The sequence below is a fragment of the Apteryx mantelli genome, chromosome 1 (assembly GCF_036417845.1).
Source record: "Apteryx mantelli isolate bAptMan1 chromosome 1, bAptMan1.hap1, whole genome shotgun sequence".
In the NCBI taxonomy this organism is placed as follows: Eukaryota; Metazoa; Chordata; class Aves; order Apterygiformes; family Apterygidae; genus Apteryx; species Apteryx mantelli.
The window spans coordinates 114,748,013-114,769,573 of record NC_089978.1 but is presented as its reverse complement, the minus strand read 5'-3'; the positions used below and the strand labels follow the sequence as shown (position 1 = coordinate 114,769,573).

The window sequence follows — 21,561 nt, the reverse complement described above, 5'->3', positions numbered from 1 at the left end:
TCCCTAGTAGCCTCTGTCTCCTGTTATCTTCAAAATATTCCACTTGTTTTGAATGCTCTGACAGAGCATTCATTGAGTCTCTGAAACTTATCTTAAAGTTTTGGAAAGGCTGCCTACAAAAATAAAAAAAGTAAAAAAGGCAACAATGACTATCAAGTGCTTAAAAAAAAGTGTGTGTATATATGTGTGTGTGAAATATTTATATCTATATCTCTCTCTATATATAAATAAAACATCCTGATGAGCAAATCAATTTTTTGAGTATGGTTTAGATTGGTCTGTGTGTGTGTGTGTGTGTATATATATATATATATTTTTTAACATGAAGACCTGATTCTGAAGCTTTTTAAAGAGAAAAATACACTAATTATGAAATGACATAATCGGGTCTTGAAAGTTATTCCTAGGCATTATAAACTTACGAAATTATGCTGAAAAACTCTCCTAACTTACATAACTGACACTCCAAAGTTGATAAGGTTACTGTAAAGGTGTTTGTCTATAATAATCTAAGAATGCATTTGCTTGAATTCTTCAATAAAGTTTGCTGTTTCTTCATATGGTTAATGAAGAGATGGGCACAAATGCTATATGTATGCATGCTAAACTATATATTTACAGATAATATAAATAGAATTTTGACCTGAAGTTATTCTACATATGTTAAAACTAAGAAGTTTTTCTTTACATAATTCCTCAATTTTTCTGAGAACAATTTTTGGTTACAGAGGTACGGCACAAAATGACGTAGAGTCATAGAGATTCAATAATCTAAATCTAAGTGATGATTCAGTAATCTTAGATGATGAATCCGTTAGCGCTTCAAAGCAATTTAATATTTTTAACATTAATTACAAAACTAATTTCAGTCATATCAGTGGAAGAATGTAACAATTTACAAGTGTGTTTTCACATGTATGGCTACTCAAGTGGTTACCGTAGGCACATCTGCACTTGCTAATTTATTTTCAATGCTGTGAAGTAGGGTGTTTAGAGATTCTTTATTAAATATTTTAATAAGTGTCTAATATAATATTTGTACAACTGCTGCCTTGGCAATGGTTGATTTATATACACCTGTGTCTGCATGTGTAGAAAAATGTCCTTTTGTCAGAGACTGCCACTTTAGTTTTGCACAAAGTTCACAGGAAATATCTACCTTTTGTCTAATCTGAACTTTAAAGCCCAGTGGAAGTGATGAAAGCAAAAAAAGGCTTATTTTTTAATATAAGCATATATTCTATTATCATATAAGCTTATATTTTTAAGTTCTTTCTCAACCTTAACTATTGAGTTATGGCAGTAACATCTATTGTAAGTATCATACAGGAAGGTGTATCTGACTAGTTGCTTTGTGTTATTTATTCTAACTTTTTTTAAATGTTAGTTGATACATGTTTATCAAATACAGTTTAAAATCACCACCTATTACCTGGATCCCGGGAGAAACTTACAGTTCATATTCGGAGGAGTAAATATTTTATATTTGATAAATTAGACTAAGCAATAAAAGTATGTATATATCACCATGACTTTAAGAAAGCTTATATTTTTGTTAATAACAGCTAAAATATTTTTCCTACATTAATTATTGTACATTACTTGTCAAAATAACAGGTCAAATATTCTATGTCTGCTAATACTAAATCAGTCTTCTGTGCTTCCTCTGTTGTCTGAAAACAAAGAAACACCTGTCCTTTTAAAATGATTTTTGCTTAAGGCATTTTTACAGGCTATCATGAAGATAAGACACCTTAACAGTGCTGTGAAGCACATCTAGTTAGCCATTTACTGTTAAGCTTCCATGGTTAGACATTTCTTTAATTATACTGTGGGTGTTTTTTTTCCTTTGTCTTTTTTTCTTCTCCCCAGCATTACCCTAAGGGTAAAATTTAATGATATTATTTATAACTTGTTTTTGAAACTAGATCATAGATGAGTGAGGCTTATGCCTACTTCATTTTGACATGCAGCTGATGTGACCTCTAAGGTCACACTTCTAATATATGAAAATAAAAAGGCGGTTAATTGTTCCCAACATAAGGATGGCTTTTTTTCTTCCTTCCTTTCTCTTTTCTTTGTAAAATACATCAGTTATTCCTATCAAGATTTTACTTAGAATACTCCCTACTCACAGTAAGTATTTCCAGTTCACTTTACATCCATTTGGAGGAGTTATATAGGTACATGCAAAATTAAAGATTGTGTTTATGTACAATACCATTTCATAAAACACATTTTATTATATCCACTAACACTGATACAAAAATATGGTACCAAACTAGCACAGAATTGGTCACGATCTTTCGAAATTGCGTGATGTCTGTAAGCATATGCCTATCTTTAATTGTATGTTAAACTAATATTTCTAGGATAGTTTAGTGCTTAAAATTTGGCACAGCCTTAAGCTTCTTTGCTGATTTGGCCCGTAATACTTAAATAAACGTAAGGGTTTTTAAAATACAGTACCCACAGCAAATTCTATTAATCAGTTTCTGCTGTCTCTTTTGGGAACACTTCTAAGTGCATCTTTGCTTGTGAACGGTAGCTGATGAAGGTGGATTTTATCTGGCTATTAAATCAGGACTAGTTCAGAATTGGAGCTAACAGAGAGGATGTAGCCTGTGGATGCTCATGACTGCATCTTCCACTGAGAAAGTGGGAAATTTTGGAGTTTATCGAAAGTTTATACAGGGTTAAGTAAGAGCTAAATTACCTCTTGGTTGCATGTGTTCAGTTGCCTCTTCAGTCTGTTCTCTGATAGGCTGCGTGTGAGTTCATTGTTCTCCAGTTCCCACTGGTTTATTTCCTGTATTTTATTATTTTATTTGCTTTTATCAAATGTTTTTAACATCTGATAAAACAGCTTTACATCCTTCAGTTTTTAATTTGTATACAATCTGAAATACCTGTCACTGCTTTACTATAAACTTTAGGTTTACTTCAACCAACTTTGCACAAAGTTACTCCCCATTTTTAAATTTCAGAACTTTGGTGGCCTGCTTCTGATATAGCACTTGTGGATTGGTTGTTTCTATTCTTAAATTAGATCTGTTGCAGGGGAGAAAGTTTTGTACAGTATCTTTGCTTCAGCATTTGGATTGAACAAGGTAGTTTGGATTGGTCTTGTAAGTAAATCAGTGCAATTTAACACGCAGGTTAAAAATGGCATTTGGAATTTGGTGGTGCTCTGTCCTATACTTTCCAAATGTACAGACAGTTCTGAATCCAAATTTGAATTAAAATGCACAAAATTGGGGAATGGGAACAAGACATATGACTAATATCTACCTGGTTTATTTTCTATAGTTTTATAATGTATCTTTTAAAAACTATTCTGTCTTTGAAAAGACCCTACTACATAGGCCAAATGTTACCTTAAGTTCATCTCTCTCCAGTATTCACTAAGTTTGCCTGAATTGAGCTCCCTGCTGTCATGGCTGGATTACTTCTGGGACCAGAGCTAGCTTATTTAAAGTTAGCCTGGGACCTTGACTTTACATTGCAGTCTGCTGTGCTGTCACTGTCTGCTGTCTTTATTTGGTGGTGTTACTTTTCTTGTGAGATTTCATAGCGTTTTATCCTATTGTAAACATTTATAAAGTTATAATATAACTTGTAATGAAGTTGGATTCAAATTACTATTTCTCCGTATTCCATTATTAAGGTTTTTCTTTCCTGTATATTTTGAAAAACTGTATAGAGGGTTTTTTTAACAGGAAACATTGCAAGAAAAAGTTGTATGTGTGTTAGCAGGAAAGTCTGAATCATCTACTATTTCAAGGGAATTAAGTACAGTGAGAAAAAGGATGGTTTGAGGTCAGTCATAGCTTATGAAAGTGTTCAGTCAGTGTCAAGGCTGGCTTTGCGTTCTGATTCAAAATATTTAGCCTTTCTATTACTGCAGAAACGCCAATCAATCTGGATTACAGTCACCTTGTAAAAAAAAAAAGTGAAATACATTGGTTATCATTTGCAGAACAGTTGATTTTGCTAATTCAGAGAGATGGACAGAATATTGATACTAGAAATAGAGGCTATCTAGTCTGTCCTGTTTTCAAGAGGGACTAAAAGCCTGTATTTTATATGCGGTAACTGCAATTATATTGTTGTAATTGATAAAAGGATATGTGTTCCACACTGAAATGGAAGGAAGATCTAGAGTAAAACTGCTCCATTCTAGGCCTAGTATATAGAATATGTGATAGATGATGACACAAGTATTACTGTTTCATGTTTGTAGCAAATCGTAAGCAATATTTTAATCCTGCAGTGCCAAAATAATGAATTTCATTAAAGGGCCACAGGGTATTCTCAGTCACCATTAAGACTTGCTAATAATTTGACTTCTGTCAAATTGAAGAGTTATGTAATCTGATTTTTTCTCCTACTGAATCCTTCTTACTTCCTGTTTTAATATTTGTGTTTATGCAGTCTTATAGAGGTACATCAGCAGCTATTCTGATATATTTAGACTATCATTTTTCATTCTGCAACTCTAAAAGAATGCCTTACAGCCTTTTCTCTGCAGAACTCTTCACTTCTGCCTCGTGGATATTTTCTATATTTGCTCTATTTTTCTTTTGTCTGCTGAAAGCAAGTCAAATATACAAGAGTAGCCTGAAATTGTTATACTTCTGCAATTATTTTGTCATTCCTTCTTGTCTTATTCAGTTCCAGCTATACAGCAAAGTTCTTGATCACTTGGAATGTTTATCTGAGTCTTTAGTAATGATTAAGCAGTGAACATTACTGTGTGATTAACAGTTTCCATTATAGGACCTACATTTTGACAAACTTAATCATTTGGATTGAAATTTTCTGTGTTTCCAGGTGAACCAAATTCATTTGTTTGTTTAATGCAAGAGAAGTGGTTCGGCTTTTTTTTTTTCTTCTTCAAGAAGAGATCAGAAAAAAGGACTTTTTGGCCCCTGTTAGTACGTATTTGATATTTTGGAGCAGGAACTTGAAATTTGGCAGTGGGGCTTGTCTTGGAGTACATCACTTAAATGTACTCCAGTTGTATAAGCCCCTGAAATCTCATTTTCAGCAGCTGATACTGGATTTGACAGTTGATATATTGGTGGAATTTGACAAAGATTCTTTTGAAGTTCTCAGACTGCAAAGGATGAGCAAGACTTCCCCTGTGATCATTGCTCCAGAAGGATAGGAGCTGGACCTTGGTAAAATGATCAGGAAGACCCTGTACCTAATCCTTTATTCTCTTAAAGGGATGCCAAATAAGTAGCCAGGAAGGAGCTACGGCTGGAAGAGCCGATGTGATGAAGATGATGTGGGGAAAAAAGTCAGAGGATGTTTGAAATAAGGAATTAGGAAAATAAAGAGAACCTACCCTGAAATTGGATCTGATGGCGAAAAGACAGAGTGGGACAAGGACAGAAGGAAAAGGACAGAGAGGGATTGGGGCAGAATAACATGATTTGTAAGCACAGCAGTCCTAAGAGCCTGCAAATAAAGTTGGGAAGTCTCATCCTTTACTACCTTCAGAGAGTGATATCCTATTTGTGCTTGGGTTTCTCTGGTAGATCATTTGAAGAGATCTGTATCTCTGCCTCATTCATACTGCAGGAGAAGTGCAGAGAGGGAGCTACCGTGTTGCCTCTCATGTTGGGATCTCTTGGGATCTGCAAGATGCTGTTCAGATGTTCGCTCAGCCCCAGGAGTTAGGAAACACCCCTGGACCTCATACTTTGAGGCTGTCTAGTTCCTCATGATGAAGGGCAGAAAGAGGACAAGCCAAAGAAATGGCACACAATAAATTAAAAGAACATTGGAGTTGCAAAACTAAATGTTATGAGGAAACCATCACCAGTATTGAAGTTGAGAATGCTGAATGAGTGGCATCTGTGTCAGTTGAGTATATCCACACTGTGTTCTTATTTACTCCATATTATTATCCTGTTTAGTAAATCATAAGATAGCATTTCATGATAGCACCTGTATGTCCATAATCTCAAAACTCCTTTGCAGATACACTACTCTCTACCATAATACTTTGCATGTATCCTAGAAATCTTTTTGCATATATACGGTTGTTGTCATCTTTTTAACTTAGTTTAACTTATATGGGAGATAGGCACAGTAAGTCTGCATGTAAATAAGTTTGTCCACTCTTCTACCATTTTTTTTAAACCTCTTTCCTTCAGTAATCTTTGAATCCATTGACCAATTTTTAGGGACTTAACAGAAGAAGAGAGTTCACAAAGATGTGAAATTCCTGTGAGAATTGACAGCTATGTAGAGAAAGACACCCAGATTTGTACCCCCAGATATGTACTGCTCATTAGCATATGTGTGAGAGAATGAGCCATGGTACATGTTGGGAGTTTGGGCACATGTAATGAGGGCACACGGAGGTCAGCAAAGGAAGGAAGAAAGAGAAAATATGCAGAGGGGGTGTAGAGGAACTGAAGTAGAAGTGGAGTCACTTCTGAGAAGATTTTGGAGGGTATTTCATAAAGATCTGGAATTACCATGGTGGGAGAATGTAAGAGAATAGAGGGTTATGCTTTTTTAGACTTAATGCTTATGGAACAATTTCTTTTTCTTCTGGACCATGTCAGGGTAACATTGTATACTGCCATTTTTATAGTGCCTGTCTTGTTTACTGTGCTGCCATAGAGAACTGGAATCCATCCATGCATCTGCCACAGGTTTCCTAAGTGCTGCTGCTTAAGAGGCTTCAAACAAAATACTGACAGAATGCTATTAGTAGCCCACACCTTGTTTCATGGGTTGCCTAATTCTACTCTCAGGGCTGGATTTTCCAGCAACTCTGAGCCTTTACTGTTAGAATCAAATGCAATTGAAATTTTCATCACAAAAAAAATGGAGCATTAAATAAGCCTAAAAAATTAAGACTTAACGTATCTCAGTTTATCTGTACAAAATTGGTGGATGTTCTAGATGATTTTGAATGGTAGGCCTCAATTCCTTTCCAGCTGTATGATGCAAGAAATAATACCTTACTTGCATGGGGTAAAGCTAAATTTACTGGTTTTGAAGTTCAGATACTTGGGAGTATAGCATGCCATGAGGATGCTAATAAAATAGAGAACTTCTAAACTTTGTAATATCCTACCATATCTATTGTTCACAGGCCTGAATCTTGTGTTTTCAGTATTTTGGAGGAAAAACTCAATAAGATTTTACCCATGACTAAGCTTTGGTGCTACTCTGTACAAAACTCTGCATGTAACTGTTCAGAAGTGGCAGCCTAACAACACCATAACTTTTGTCAACAAACTTTTAAAATCTCAAATATTTACAAACAGAACAAAGATTATTTGTGAACAACTTCTCAAAACTAAGAACTCCTGGTTTTCTTAATACAAGCTTTTCTGTGCTGTATTCTGTAGCTCACTGCAAGCTTCCAACACACTGTCCAGGTCTGTTGAATTCCCATCAAATAAGTAGGATTTTTTTCTTTTGTGCTGATGCTTAGTGTTCTTCATCCATCCTACTGACATCATGGATGCAGTTACATAATGCTATATGGTAGATAAGTGTATCTGAGCTGATCACTTAGGCTCTAATCACTTTATACTCAACAAGGAGAGGCAATTCAGGGCATAACTGATGTGTCCTATATGCATATTTGAGATTGTTTTCCACAATTGCCAGTTTTTGTCCCTTCACTAAAGGAGTTTGGATTTACCTTCAGTCAGATAAATCCCATCCTTGGTGTATGAATTCTCTTTGACAACTGGGCTGCCTCCAGTCTAAATAGTGGGTATGCAGTGGCTTATCTTACACATATTGTTCCTATAATTATCCAAATCAAGGATCAAGACAGCGTATACTGTGGCTGTCTTCATGAACCCACATTTTTCCTGTTTTCTTTCCAGGAAAACTAAAGCCTAGAATAAAGGCTTTGGTGCTTGCCTGATGCATGGATCAGACTGAAAAAGTACTGCTAGATCCATTACTTTATGCATAGCATAAAAGTCTTCATCAGATTTTAAATGTACAGCCTTTTCCATTGTCAAGCTGATGAGATGACTGAGGATGCTTTCTTACAGGAAAAGTCTTTCCCTACGTGTTATGGATAGCAACTCCAAACTATATAGAAAGCTTGTAGCTCTAGTCCAGAGAAGGAAAGTATTTGCGACTCATTAGAAGATCCCCATATTCTCAAAAGTAAGCGAGGCTATGGGAATGCATGATACATTTCATTGCATTGTTTTGACCTTGTGCTGTCAAAGAGGAATTTCATAACCCTTTGTAAGGTCTTTATTATATTCCTGTGTTCTGGGAAGGGACTCTAAAGAGACTGATTTAAAAAAAAAAAAAAAAACAAAAAAAAACAACTAACTTGAAGCAGGAGTCACAAGCTTCAGCAGCTGGGCCAGGTCTCAGAAGGGGAAAAAAGGTATAGAATCTGCTTCCTGAAATTAAGCCTAGAGTTTTAAATCCAGACACAGAGCCTGACAGATAATCAGTCTCAGGAAACATAAAAGCGCAATATGCAAAGCCTGAGGAGATAAAGTAGGAGACGGTTATGAAGGTTTGTAACTTGCCTTTTCTAGACCCTGAGGGTCTGAATTCATGCTGACTTACATGTTAAATTGAGACACCTGAGGGTAGGGTCTCTCTGCAGACAAGGTTGAAGTGGGCTGAATTATTGCTTGACTACCTGTGTCTTCCTGTTGACTAAAGAAGGGACCGTTAATGATAGCTGGTGAGTGCCTAATGTTAGATCCGATAAGGCAAGTCCTTTTTTCTCATCTAGATACTGCAGAATCTTCACAGCAAATAATCCAGCTACAGTCTCCAAGCTAATAACTACATTCTCCTTTTCTGTTGAAATAGGAAATATGTACGCTGTATATGAAGTAGTACCAACATTGTGAAGCAACCTTGACATCAATTGCTCTAGTATGGATCAAGTAATTTTTTTTACACACCTCAGATTCCCCCAGGCTCTCTGAGTATAATTCTAATTTGCCTTATCCTATTTTTGTCACAGAATGTGTATAAAAAGAGGGTGATTAAATTGCCAGCTATTTCTCTTTATGACTACTCTTTTCTCCTTCTTGGGATTAAAAAAAAAATGACTAAGGATGTAGTTTAAGGGAATGATGTAGGAACCACCAGAGGAAATTATTACTGAACTTTGCATTGGATAATAAATAAAGCATTGGTTCACATTTTTAAAGGTGACGACAAAATGAAACATTGCAGCTAGACCTTCAGTGGGCAGTTTTCAGCCTGTGCACTGAAATAGGTTTTCTACTGTGTGAATAGAGATTACAGCAATGCATATACAGAAGAAAATAATGCAAAGAAATAAGCTTTATAAATAACTGTAGTCCTGTCATTTCCAAAATGCTGGGGGTTTCACAGATAACTTGCTGTTTAAATGAAGAAAATACATATATTTAATATCCTATGTTCAATTTAGTTTTGATGTTGAAATCACTATCTATTTTGAAGGTTGCTTGGTACTTTCTGTTATAAAATACTCTCTATGTATTCTCGATGCGGATGCCTGTATGAAAACTCAACCTTCTTCAGGTTAATTTACTTTGATTGCTTCTGCCAGAACCATTCAGCCCTTCCTGAGGGCAGGGTTCCACGTATTTATTTTTATTTTTTTCTCTCTGAGGCATTAATAGTTTAAGAAGTTTTTGCCCCACATAGTTGTTTCTGCATGAACTTCAATTGTGCCAGCATAAGTTACTTGTGGTGTTATGAAGTAAACCAGATTAGTAATATGATTTGTTTACAATACAGCACCGCAACTAATTACATCCTTATAACTAAGGAAGTGGCAGAGGGATTTGGAACAACATACTGGAGAGCAGGACATGATAGTTTTTTCTCAGAAGTAGTGTTGGTATAAGAAATTATGCGAGTGTGATGGATATGAGATCATGGTTAATCTTTTTAGAGTTTCATTGAAGGATGGCAGGGGAACAGAACACTGCAGAAGCAACCTTTGCTGTTAAATTACATTGGCAATGGCAGAAAGTTTATTTTCTGCATGGTAGTTAGAGGAGATAATCAGAATCTTTTCCTTTCAGATGGCATTTAAAACTCTGGTTTGTGCTGTGATTTCATTTATCAAACTGTTTTAAAATTATTTAAAAAAAAAATAAAATTAGGTACAGAGTATGCCCAGTCAGATCAAGACTTCTGCTCCAGTGAAGGACTTCAAAAAAGAAAGTATGGGAAAATTTTTTTTTAAATTAGAATTGGAAAGAATTGAACTAATTTAAATTTAAATTGAGAAAGAATACATAGAGAAATACTTCATTTTGAATGCTGCATGAAATTCCAATGCCATTCTATTAGTTTCATAAGCACGAAAGTAAAACTTCAAATTCCAACTTTACAAACATCTCCCAGTTCTCTAATTTGTAGGACAAACAGATAACATTTGCATAATTTTGCATATTGATATTTTACTCCCACAGTATTGTTTAATTTCTTGATAATCTTGCCTTTTTTTTTTTTCTTCATCCTACTCTCCCTGCCAAACTTGGAAAGGTTTAGAAGATATTCTTAAAATTACTCATGATTCCTCATATGGATTATCAAAGGCCTACGATGCTTTATAAAACCCAGAATGGTTCATTAAAATGAGTTGGAATTTAGAAATGTAATGTTTTCTATATTGTTGTTTAGAAATACTTGCTTTCCCCTGGAGCCTGCAAATATCCAGTGGCTTATCTCTGGGCTTATGGGACCAAGGAAGGTCACAATCCTTTACAATTTATTGCCATAAATTGATTTTATGATTAATGGTTCAACCTGATAAGTTCAGTATTTTATTGCTCTTGCATTTTCACACACTTTGTGAGTTATAGATGTAGTTGTTGTCACCAAACAGTGCAGGCATAATAAAAATATACATACTATTATTGTGATGCCTTTGATACTGTTTATTACACAAACATCTGTAACGGTGACTTTATTTCCCCATTGTTAAAGCCTCTTTAATTTACAGATAAGAGTCATCGCCACAACACGGTTCAGATATTATCTGTTAGTTGTTAGGGCTGTAATATAGTATAGTTGTTTGCTCTAGCAGTAAGCTTCCATACCTAAGAATAAAAAATGCTGAATTACTGATTTCTGAAAAATATATTGCACAATTGAGTCATCAAATTTCAAACTCTCATTTGAGTAAGGAAACAAAGATCCCAGTTAAGGTACTGGCAGTGAAAGGGAGGAGATGGATGATTTTCATTGCAGACAATCTGCCAATTTCATCATCTCTCAATGGTAATTCATTCTATAAAGGTTTTGTTTTTTTGAGTTTTGCTTTTGAGGTACTGAATGCTGCTTCTGCCGATTTGTTATTAATGGAACTGTGTAAGACTGAAATTTGCACAGCTGCAGAAGGTCCATCAAGTAAAATCAAGTTTTATGATGGGCAGAGTAGGTTTTGAAGAGCAGAGAATCTGTTGTTGGTGTGTCATATATTCTGTGAAATTGCCATGTCCTAGTTTTCAATGCAACATCCATTGAAAGGAACAACAAATTTAGTGAAAGTCTTGCTTTCTGAACTTAGTAGGAACAAGGAGAACACAAAATAAATGTATTGTGGGGATTACTAATTAGGAGAAAGGAGAAGTAGCTACATAAAGAGCTGAGAGGTTTTTACTAAAGATGTTTGTGAAATTACTTAAAAAAAAAAAAAAAAAAAAAAAAAAAAAGCAGTAGAGAGCATGGAGGTATGCCAGAGAGGATAGAGAAGAAATGATGAAAGCAAGGAAAGAAATGATGGAGCTTGTATCCTTATAGCAGTATTTGTGGCACATGCTCACAAGCTGTCAAAAAGAAAATTCAGATGCCAGTGAATAGATCCAATATGAGAATTAGAATCGTAGCCCACAGGCAAGAGAAGAGGAAAAGAAATATGGAGCCCCAGGAATAATACATTTACTTTCTAAGAGAAAAATGAAGTAAAAAGAACATTAACTAAAGGATTCAGCACTGAATGGTGACATATATGGTGACATGAATTAACCTCCAGCGTGCCTCTCGGAGATTTTTTAGCTCACAAAGTACAATTCAAACATGTCACACAGCCATTGAGTTTTTCTCACAAGTCTATCTTTTTAATACTTTTTCATCAAAAGGCATCAGTAACTCAGGCAACTACTTTACATTCAGACAACTGTGCAAGAAGGAGGTGCATGTTACAGAGGTGTTTGGAGTTCATAGCCAAGCAAACCTTTTTTAATCTATTCTGAATCACAAATAAATATTCTTCTAGCTCTCATATGGGTGTATTTTTGAAAGAACAGCAACAGAAATGAAGATGACCTATGGGCCAGAAAGTGAATAAAATAAGAACCCAGCATAAGTGCATGTCTTTGAAATGGTATAAAATGTTATGTGTGTGAAGCCCATTGTTGAAATAGTTGTCCGCTGTGAAGAGCCTCACTAAATGTGAGATAACACTTCTACCAGCTAAGTTTCTATCGGATTATCACGGTGAACCTACAAGATAGCTTAGGGTTTCAGAGCATGACTCAGCAGGATGTGGTTGTGAGACAGAGTTTGGGAACTCTGTTTCCTGAGCTTTTCATATAAATAGCAATTATGTAAATTTAAATATCTTAATAGATTCTGAATCCCAGAGCAAACTTCAGAAAAGAATTCAATCTAAAAGATACCAAAGCTATGAGATGAACACTGTGCTTGTAGAATGCAGCAGTGAAATGAATCGAGTTCAGATTTAGGATTTGTTAGGTGTAATTATGTATATCCTGGAGAAAGTACTCTCTGCACTTGCTTTCCTGTAAATGCAGCGAGGGATAAGGAAGAGGCAGGAAAGAATGAAGAGCAGTCTTTTAGCTGGGCACTTTCCAGCTGTGGATGAAGCAGCATAAAATGGAAAGATATGGAAAATTTATTTGCAGAAGGTAGCAATGAAATACTGGGTAGTAACAACATATTAATCACTCAAGCTAAAAGCAAGAAAGTTAGATATAGAAAGGAGATCCCTAAAAATGTGAGGGAATACTATTGATTGCTTTCATATGTCTGTTTCCAAAATGTTCACTGATCTATAATCTATACAGTCATTTTAAAAATATATTTTATTGCCAATTTGAGGATTCAGAATATGTTCCATTATGATCCCTGTTAATACTATTGTGTTGCATGTTTCTTACGTTGTCAGATAACTGATTCCAGTCTATAAAATGACCTCATTATCCAGCTAAAGTTTGGAGAGAATTGGCATGTTTATAAATGTTATCCATGATATAGCTTAAGTCTTACACTTGTATTTTCTTAGTCCACTGACTCAGTGTGAAGTCACCATACAGAAGGAAATCTCCTTCCAAAACATACTAATACTTTATTCATGTTTTTTTAATATTCAGATATGCTCCCCAGAAGGTATCAAAACACAGTAAAATGACAGGATATTTATAGGTAGTCTTTCTGTTAAAGTTAAGTCCTGTGTATTTCAATACATGTGTAACATCAGTCAGAACACAGTACCTACTGTATACTTCTGAGCAAATTATAATTAGTGTTTGCAAACACTAGAGCTTAAACTTGTTATGATGGTCTTTACAAAAGTGTAAATAGAAGAGGAATTCATGTAGTAAAGTGCAAGAAATCAGATGAAGCTGCTGCCATTGCAGCATTTACATTCATTTCTTACAGCGGTTCCATGATCGATCTCTCTATCAGAGATGAACAGGGATGTAATGATCTGAACCAGAGCAAGGAGGGTACACATGCTGTTTTATTTCGAATGGGTTAGATGACACTGTTCTGAAATGCTTGTGAAATGCTTGTGTTTTCCTTCATCCATGCCATTTTTAGTTGTCAAGATTTGATCCTTCCTTACGCTTGACAAGTTGAATTGTGCATACAGGTTACAAACTAGATTAAATCTGGAAAACTGTATTCCATAATTCCAGTTCAGTGCATGTAGACTGTGTCTGTGCAGTCTTTCGTAGCAGTGTTCAAACTTGCACTCATGCTCCTGGTCAAGGAGCATGCATCAGCCGTGTGCTCCTTGAGAGGCTGAAGGGTATCCTTGGAGTGCACTGGTTGCACCAGGAACCATGAAAGTACTCTGTGTGTGTGTGTGTGCGCCTGTGTGTGTGTGTGCGCGCCTGTGCACGTGCACACCTTACCACCTAAGACCTCAGTTGTCTTGTGAAAAGAAGCAAAGATTATGCTCTAGATAGGAGCATAACAGTAATGTAACCAGCTTGTAGACAGTATGGACTGTCATAGACTCGTAGGATAAATGAGGTTAGAAGGGACTTCGGGAGATCTCGAGTCCAACCCTCAAGCAGGGTCAGCTACGAGGTCAAACCAGCTTGCTCAGGGCTTTATCCAGTCGAGTCTTGAAAACCTTCAAGGACTGAGATTGCACAACCTCTTTGGTTATGCAACCTGTTTCACTATTTGACTGTCCCCGTGGTGAAAAGTCTTTCCATATATCCAGTCTGATCATCTCGTTTTAATCTCATTTCAATTTGTGTTGTCTGTGCACCAATGTAAAGAGCCTGGCTACACCTTAATGGATCATGACTCTGCTGTGAACCAGCATGGTAATGTAGATTCATATGTAGTGTCAGAAAAAATTTCTGTAGTATTTACAATAGTTAATCTTTTTTTTAAGTACCTTTACTTAATATATATAATATATAATATTAATAATATATATTTTAGTGTTAAAATAGCAACTTATGTGGTCTGTCAAAATACAATCATCTGTCACACACAGTCTTTTCAAAACAGGTCTGTAATTTATCAAAAAGATAATGATACCTCACTGATGATTAATCCATATCCTTAATAAAAGGAGACATGTATAATAGGTTTGGATGGTGGTTGTATTGTGAAATACTAAATTATCTCAACCCATGTTATTTGTTCATTAAAATAAACGGAAAGACTACAGACTTACTACTCTGCTACCATGACCCATTTTCTTTTATTCATGCTGTGAAATTAATTGAATGAAATACTGCATCTTTCAGTTTACCTACGGTGGCCGCCCTAATGTACAGGGTGGGGAAAGGCTGACGGGATAGGCTCTTTCATCTTTTCCTTTTAATTCTAGGACTTAAAAGGAGATCTCAAGTGAAGGATGTGTATGCTCTCTCATAAGACTCAGGATGTGTCTGTGAATGGAAGGGAAGTTTCTTTTATTGCTTTTCTGCTCTGTTGTCAGATTTTTGTACATTGTGTAGCAGATTTTATTATGGCCATTTTAAAACAATTTTTAAAGTTAATCTTTGTATCATTATTTCAGATTTCACACAGCTGTGTTTAACATATTTGTGTTGCTGCTTGTTCTATTTCCTTTGATAGTTTATGCACAGAGGAGAAAGTTTGGTCTTCATAAGAATATTTGCACTTCAACTCCTGCATTGTCTGTGTTCTTACTCAGTTTATGTAGTTTCAGTGATCCAAACTGCTGCTGTAGACCAGTAGAGTTAGGGAGCAATGAAAGATTGCTAGCAAAATGTAATTAAGAGAGTAGCAAGAAAAGAGCTGATAAGCTAAAACATTTTTAAGTACTTTTTCTGGGGGTATGGTCAGATTTTCAAAATCAGTGGACAGAGCACATAGGAAAATTCTTAAAATTGTGGGGATGCATAATTCCTGTTTCTTTCTACAAATGTGAGATGTATGTATAAGATGTTACAGTAGAGTATTTGAAATGAAGTGTCAAATGTCAGTTAGTTCAGCACTTTTTCAATGATGTTTGAATAGCAAGCAGAGGAAAGTGTGAGGAAGATATAAAAAGAACTTCCAAAATGGCATCCAAAACCTATTCATACATATGCAGAAATACCTATGATAACTAAAGACCTCAAGTGCTCAATGGGGTTTAAAAAAAAAAAAAAAAAAGTACTTCATGAGTTTTGGAAGTATATGTTACATTTACCAGAAATAAAGGGTGTGCTCAGATAAGTCAAAAATGAGTATTTTAACATTCTGAGTGAATTTTTTTCTTTTTAATTCACTTCATTGAGCAGGATGGGTGTATGTCATCCCAGTCTAAAGTTTATTTATATCAACAAGCTGGTATACACATATGGATGCATATTAGTATTAGAATTAACAGCTGGAAACAGTAGGATGGATTGTACAGGTCTAGAGCTTTACTGATCCCATAGTGAAAAAGAGAAGAACACCACTACTCAAATGTACCCTTTCTAGAAAGTCGAGGAGGAGGGGACTGAGAGCAAAAGAAAGGAAAAAAGATGGGAGTAGCAGTATACTACTTTACATGTCCTCATGAAGCAGTTTAATTCCTGCATTTAAGCTAATTAAATTGCTTACTTAGGAAGGAAGCAAACTGCTTTACTCTGTGCTCACTTGCAGATAGCAATTATTGGCTGAGAAGCCTTAGGTATCTTCATTCTATCTTTAGAGTCAGTGTCTGAGCAGAGGAATAGGAAAAGTAATCTCCTTTTTTATCCCATAGCACTTACTGTAAATAGATGTCAGTAGAAAGACTTGTGACTATCCAAGTAAAAGCCAAAGAGGGAAAGGGTCAATCATATTATTAATGTCTATTTACATACACTTGAATTCTGTTGTAAAATTATTCAGACTAGTTTTAATAAGCGTTTATTGAAGCTGGAGTTGGTCACTTTCAAAAAATACACAGATGGAATATGATTGACATTAAGTGTAACTCTTTTTAAGGAATTGGCAGGGCATCAAGGGAGGGGAAAAAGTATAATTTGCATTGATGCAGCACTTCCACTCTTCACAGAATAAATATCCAGAATCTGTAACATAATAGTGGATTACAACTGCTGCCAGTCTTTTTCAGGCTCATTAATTCTGACATGGAGATTTCCTTTGTATGTATTCAACTGACGGACATAAAATATATTTTTTCATAATAGTTTTGAGAAAATGTGTTCAGTGGAACCTGTTCATTTGCATTCAGAGAGTTAGTTTTTTGTGTTTTTTTAATATATTTCTGTGTGAGCAGTATCAACAGAACACTCCTTCTGCCCAGAAGTCACTCATTTCAGCTGTAGATTTTGTTTGTGTTTAATTGTAGAAGTGCATCTGGACAACAGTGTAGCATAACATATGATCAAGTTGAGGATTTGTGCAAAGAAAGAAGGAAGGGGAAGAGGAAGAGCTGAAAAAGACAGACAGAATTTTTGCCTCCAAGCAGACACAAGTCAGTCAGGAAACAGAAGGTAGGAATTAATAGTCACTCTTGAGAGAGAAGGGAGGTCACAAGCAGAGTTGCATGAGTCTGGGTTGTTCAACATTTTCATTAATAATTTGAAAAAAGAGTGTGTGTATGAGTAGACAATTTACTGGTGATACAAAGATTTCAAGGTAGTAAAGACAAAGACTGACTATGATGAACTGAAAAAAAGGTATTACCTTATTATGTGACTTCAGTAAATAGCAGATGAAATGCAGTCTAGATAAATGTGAAGTGACGCACATGGGAAATAAACAATCTTAACTTTACGTATGTAATGATAGTTTCCTAGCTGAGTATTATCACATGGAAATGAGATCTTGGAGTTATGATAGATAGTTCTATGAAAGTGTCAGTTCAATGCTCAGTAGCAACAAGGAGGAGAAAAAAAAAAAGGCAAATCAAATGTTAGAAATTATTAGGAAAGGCATATAGAACAAGACAAAGAACATTATTATACGTACATATATATCTCTAGTGTAGTAACATTTTTAATACTGTCTGAAGTTCAGTCCTATCATCGTAACAGCATATAGCAGAACTGGAAGAAGTCTAGAAGAAAACAGTAGATATGATTGCACAGAAAGACTAACTCAAATTAGGATTCTTCAGGCCTGAAAAGAGATGGCTAAAGGTAAATAGGATGGAGATCTACAAAACCATGAATGGCATGAAGAAGCTGAGTTTGGAAAGATTGTCCACTGCCTTTCCTGATTCAAGAACTAGGGAACATCCAGTAACCTTTAGAAGAGACAGGTGTGCAAAAAAAATTCAGTCAAAACCAAACCAAAACCAAATCAGCTTGTTCTTTTATGTAACATTTAGTCAGACTGTGGAACGTCTTATCACAAGGTCTCATTTCAAAAGTTGATTGGACAAATTAATGGAAGACCAAGGGCCATTACATACAAAGTAGTACTTCTGTATCTTGAAGCCTGTGACCTCATAATTGCTGGATATAAGGAAAGCATATTAAGGAATTAGCATTATACTCTTGCACTGATAATGCACTCTCTTACTTGCCTTGACCATTGGTCTTTTTTGGAGATTAGAGCTAGATAAACCTTGATAGAAACATTCAAATATAAGATAGGATTTTAGGCAGGATACATATAAAATATATTCCCTGTTCATTTACAGTGTGGCTTTTTTCTTTCACCTGCTCAGGAGATACAAAGATCTGGTGGTTTTATGATAGTATTGTTTTTTTGTTTTTTTTTTAATGGTGCTATGAAATAATATATGTAATATTTGTCAGAGAGTGTGTGTGTTTTTAGTGATATCTCTGTAACACCAGTTCTCAAAATTGTTAAGTCTACCTTTGCTGGTGATGTTTGGCTAACATATTACCTGATTTTTTTTTCACCCCTTTTCTTCTCTACCAAACTGAATGCTTCAAAAATCAAAATTCATTAAAACAAAGATTAAAAATGACATGCTTAAATGTGAGCTCTTATCATTACCAGGCACCAAAATAATTTCCTTGCTTTTCAGAAGCACAGCCTCTCTCAGTAGTTCTGAGAACTCAGACTTCCTTGGAAAGTTATATAAGGTTGACCTTTCTGGGCCTCACACTACAGATTCCTTTGAGTTCTCTCTTCATTATGTTTATCACCCATTTCTATACTGATTCTAGTTTGCATTTATATTAACACATGCACTTTGTATTTGATCCTGCACAACTGAAGTCAATAGATATTTCACTTCGGACTTCAGTCGAAGCAGAAATGAGCCACAAGCAAAGAATATGACAACACCTGCTTCTCACTATGGGAACTGACTATTTTCTTTATCTACTACATAGGCTGTAATTATTAAGGTGGGACTTGCAGGTCTGTAGTTTGCAACTTCATAGTCTGAAAAGTCTTCTGAGCTAGTACAAACTGGTAAGAATAGAATTATAAAGGCAATACATTTATTTCACATTTCTACTTCTCCCTGTCACAAAATTTTAAAAATGAAATCTCTCTAGTTAAACTGAACGTCTCTTCTCTTCCACCACTATTTCTAATTATGAGTGCAGTTATGCACCTGTTTTAGGCAAAGCTTAGTTCCTTGATTTGTATTTGTTGTTCAAGTGATACGCTTTTCAGATATTGCAGGAATGTTCTTAGCAGTTTTATAGTGTATATAACCAACCTATATTATATATATATATTTGTGTTGTGTAGTCCTTGTTTATGAAACAAAAAAAGTGAGGTTGGAGTGGGTGGGCTAAAAAGTTGTTCATGAGATCACTTACAATAGCACAAATATAACTTGTTTTCTTCACATTGCACGTAGTAAAACAAGCAGGAAGATGAGTGAGAACATGAGTTACTATCTTTAGCTCACATATCAAGCTTCTCACATCTGAAAGACATGTAGTGAGGGCCCTTTTCACATGGAAGGTATCCATTCTACCCATATAGGACTAGACAGTTTTTTTTTTTCTCAACAGTGTAGCATAGCTCAGCAACAGTATGAGTCACTTGTGTTGTCTCTTGCTGTAGTTGTTTATGATGTATCTGAATAGTCATTTAAAGAATGTAGAACTTCCCACAATATTGTGTGATATGGCATGTATTTTCTCGTAGCTCTACTTTATTGTTTTAATGAAGGTATGAATGTGCATATTTTAGTAATGCTCTGTATTTTTGTTTTTGGAAGATATTTGTATATTGAATCATTGCTGGGCTGGGCTGGAACAGCAATGGTTTTGAAACTAATTTGTGACCAGGTGAGACATTCCTGCTACCGGCAACAGTAACTTCAGAGAAGCAGCGCAGACAGCAGTGTTGCTAACACCGGCTGGTATGTGTTGGTCTCTAGCAAATATTCTTGCATAAAACAAGCTCATATCTTCATGAACCTGACTGAGGTGTCTTTGGGAGTTAAAATGAATTGCATTGACTTGTCAGCCTAAGGTAGTTTCAGGCTTTTTCCAAGCGTAACTCTAAACAGCCAAGAGAACTTTAAAGTTAATACAGAAGGAACTTAATTTCTTCCGCTTTTGGAAGAAAGGAGGATCAAATTTTACTCACCTCAGTTCTATTGAACTATCTTAATATAGGTCCCAAAATCTTTTATTGGGTAGATATCTGTGTTTGACTTTCACATCTGAAAAGCAGGGCTAATACTGTACTTCCTGACAGGAATGCTATGAAGATAAATGCATAAAAAAGTAGTGAGGAACTTAAGGTACTATGGTTATCCTGGGATAGGGCTGCACTAGTTACCCTGAGGCAGGTTCTTCAGGAAAGTATGGTAGCTTATTCCTCAGTGCAAATGAGGAAAGATAAGTTCTCTAGAAGTAAGATTACATTCACCAGAAGAAAAAAAAAATGTACAAAACAACAAAAAAGAATTTTTAGAAACCAACAGTTGCTTCAGACAAGATAAAAATAAGCTCATGCAGGTGGACATTTGCATTAGACTTTCATATGAAAATGAGTTTTTAAACAAGACAGAATTCTATAAATCCATTTACAAAGCTACCATTTGCTTACTTGCTAGCTGTGACAGATTGAATTTATTTTTGTATTTTTTTAATAAGTTGTTTCCTTGATACACTTCTACATACTGCATTTTGTAGCTTAGAACGCAAGTTAAAATTACACCCTACATAAAAACAGAATAACAGGTAGGTAAGATCACAAGATAAAACTGTTATTTGCATTAGAAAGGTATATTTACTGTCTAATCATTAAATATCAGTACATCTTCGATATATTTCTCATCTTTCTGTCATAAAATTAGTGGAGAAGGAACACAAATCTATTTCAGTCTGAGAAAATAATTGTTAGGACTTCAGAAATTGATTTATAATTAACAATATATTTTGCAAAGAAGGACAATGCATTCACGATTTTGTTTTGTATCTTTTTAAGCAGGGATATAGTGGTGATTCAGAAGATCACATGTAGTTCAGGAGCAAGTTCTCAGCTGATGTTTTATAAAAGGCAATTTTATAACATCTAGGCATTTAAAGCTTTGTGTTTGTTCAGCTTTGTGTTTGATTTAGTTCTTTGTTTTGCTTTTGGGGGTTTTGTATTAAAGGAAAAGACTTCCAAAACATCACTGTAAATAGTTGCAGTGCTAAAAGATGCTAATATATTCTAAGGACATGTTATTTGTACAGTGCAATAATTGCCTGGGGCTGATAATCGAAAGTCTTCTGAAGTTACTGCAAACCAAAGAATGCTTAGTATTTCTGAAAAGTTGACTGTCTCTTAGAGATAAGAATTTAAGAGCATGACACCTTCCCCCCCCCAACTCTTACCATTTTAAATATATATACTAGCTGCATAACAATTTCAAGAATGATTTTCAGGATTGATGGGAGAGCGCTACCCTGAGAAATCATTAAGTACATGATGTTTGTAGGG

At 35.3% G+C, this 21,561-nt stretch overlaps 1 protein-coding gene across 1 annotated transcript in view; it reads left to right on the top strand.

Annotated features, from left to right (window-relative positions):
* ROBO1 (roundabout guidance receptor 1) overlaps window positions 1-21,561 on the top strand; it is a 744,575-nt gene that overhangs the window by 98,006 nt on the left and 625,008 nt on the right. The window lies entirely within an intron of this gene.